This window comes from Phalaenopsis equestris, unplaced genomic scaffold, assembly GCF_001263595.1.
Source record: "Phalaenopsis equestris unplaced genomic scaffold, ASM126359v1 Scaffold000070, whole genome shotgun sequence".
NCBI lineage: Eukaryota > Viridiplantae > Streptophyta > Magnoliopsida > Asparagales > Orchidaceae > Phalaenopsis > Phalaenopsis equestris.
The window spans coordinates 677,091-679,893 of record NW_018164512.1 but is presented as its reverse complement, the minus strand read 5'-3'; the positions used below and the strand labels follow the sequence as shown (position 1 = coordinate 679,893).

The 2,803-nt window shown below is 25.8% G+C and overlaps 1 protein-coding gene across 1 annotated transcript in view; it reads right to left on the bottom strand.

The window, feature by feature from the left end:
- LOC110019691 (RNA pseudouridine synthase 7) overlaps positions 1–2,803 on the bottom strand; it is a 204,187-nt gene that overhangs the window by 1,042 nt on the left and 200,342 nt on the right. The window lies entirely within an intron of this gene.

Genomic DNA, 2,803 nt, shown 5'->3' with positions numbered 1-2,803 from the left:
GTGTGTGTGTGTGTGTGTGTGTGTGTGTGTGTGTGTGTGTGAGAGAGAGAGAGAGAGAGAGAGAGAGAGAGAGAGAGAGAGAGAAGAGAGGGTTATGGGGACGTGTTTATAAGTCAAGGCGAATATTAAAAGATTTTTTGAGAATAGGGATAGTTGCTTTTTATGAAAGAGAGTATGATGAATTTGTTATAGATGTACTCAATAACTTGGATTATTATTTATTTGTTTAAAAAACTAAGAAAATTATGGTTATATTTTAATTTTTTAGTTAATTTTAATATTTATATTATTGTACTATTATTTCATTTTTTAGGTTATATTTGATTATATTTTATAATTAGTACACCTTCCATGTCAACCTTGATTAAACCAACAAATCTTGAACTTTTCTTTCTTCCGATTTGTTGTCTAGATCGATTTTCATAATCTTGGTCTTTGCATAATCTTTTTGACTTTTCGTCTTTGCATAACTATCTTAGCAATTTGGACTTATTTATTGTTACACATCTCTTCAAAAGTTGTCTTCATGCTTTACTAAAATTGAATCATAAATTTTTAATATCATATTATTAGGTTTTCAAATATTACTCATTTTTTTACATCTATTTGTATACAATGAACAATCATATCCACAGTGTATCATTCACCAACGAAATCATGCATCTTGCAACGAATTGTTATTCGAAGTTAAAAATAGTAACACAATTTGAATGTTCCTTCATAACACAAAGAGCCAAAGATTTTAATCGTTGATGGTAGCAATAAAGAAGTCTCTTCTAAGATGGGTGAGAAGACAAAGTATATAGTATAAGAGTATTAGATTTAGGTGACATTTACAATTAAAAGAATTTCTAATCTTTTTGAGGATGAATATATTGTCACAATAAATTTTATAAATCTAGAACTAAGACACTTCACAAATCCTTAAACATGTGAGAGATTATAAAAAGAATTAAATAAAAATGAAAATCAATTATTAATTTATCTGATTAAAGGCAAAATTATTAAAACTTTCATAGTTTGACGGTGAATCATAAAATGGGATTCCTATATTTTATGAACCAACGAGTTATGATTAACAAAAAAATAGAGAAATAATTGTTAAGATGATTATTATGAATGGGTATCTATTTGTTAAGCATTCACGTTTAGTATGCCATTGAAATCCTTAAATCCAATTTATGAGAGGATTTCTAAAACATAAAAAAAAATAATAATATGAAGGTTTATGACTATGAGAAAGATAGGTTAAAAACTTAGCTCAAGGATGTACATAAAATTTCATAAACTTTTAATTGTTGGGCTTCTAATCACAGTGAAATAGATATGCCTAAATGTTTATTCTATTGATCAATATCAGAAGCTGCAAAAGTAATTCATAAATTTTATCTAGCTAAAGTCAACTCATAGTGGTACATTTATTTTTGTTGCAGTGTGTGATTACCTTTTTTATAGGAATATTTACGACAAGGTACCCTCTAGGATAATACCAACAATAACAATGTTGTTGTTAGCTCACTTAAGTTAATTTTCTATCAAAAGGGAATCTGCATTTCCTGAGGTACTTTTTCATGTTAGTTGTTGTGCACATATTAAATATTATGGTTCAATTTAGTTTGAAAGAGATTCAGGATGTAATTCATCAAATCATAGTCTATCAAATATCTAACAAAGTCATCAATGGAGCTACATAAATTTATGAAAGTTTTGAAGAAATTAAAGAATTCAATAGCAAAGAGTTTGTCTATTATTTTTTTGACACAACGAAACTCTACATACTTAGTACTTGAATATATCTTTGTATATTGAAATATTTTTTTTAGTGATCACGTAGAAAATTTTATTTCATCCAAAAAAAAGTTACATTGTGGGGGTGGAAAAAATTTTATTTTATTATTCTTTGCATATTGAAATATGTTCAATCTTTTGCTGCTCAACATAGTAAGTAGACATGATTGTCGTCATATTTAGATTGGAAGAAGTATGAGAAAATCATTAATTTTTTTTATTATTTATAGCAATGTTACAAAAATGATTTTTGGTTCTTCCTATTCAACTTCATATATTTTCTTCTCAACTATTATGCATGTTATAAAGTTATTTGATGGATGAATCAACTTCATTATATGAGAATATTAAAATTATGGTTGTTACTATAAAAATCAAAATTAATAAGTAATGGGAGAGTGCAATCAACTTATGTCTATAACAGCTTTGTTAGATTCACATTTGAAAATAAAATTTATTATTTTAAATTTTCCAAAATACGCTCATCAATTGAATAAGAATAAAAAATTAAAGAAGTTGAACACACTATTTGGGAAATATGTAATCAATATGTAAGTGATATTGTTAGGTTTAATTCAACAAGTGGTAATAAATCTTTACACTCGCCAATTGACTTAACTTTTTCATTAAATTTGGATTATATGCTTAACTTTACTAATTTTGTAGTATCATTGGGTCTATTCAACCTTCTAAATTTGATTTATAAATAAATCTTGATGAGAGTTTATTTATAATTAACAATGATCAATTTGATCTTATTGAATGAAACAAGTTGAATACACTCAATTATTCATGTTTCTTTAAAATGAACTAAAATATTTTCATAATTCCTATAATAACAATTGCAATAAAATTTACATTTATTAATGGTGGGAGAGTTTCAAATGATTGTAGAAGTTCATTATAAATAAAAGTTGTGAATACACTTATTTATTCATCTAGTTGGATCAGATCTTCTACTAAAAGTGTGAAAACTATATATATATATATATATATATATATATATAGGATCCAT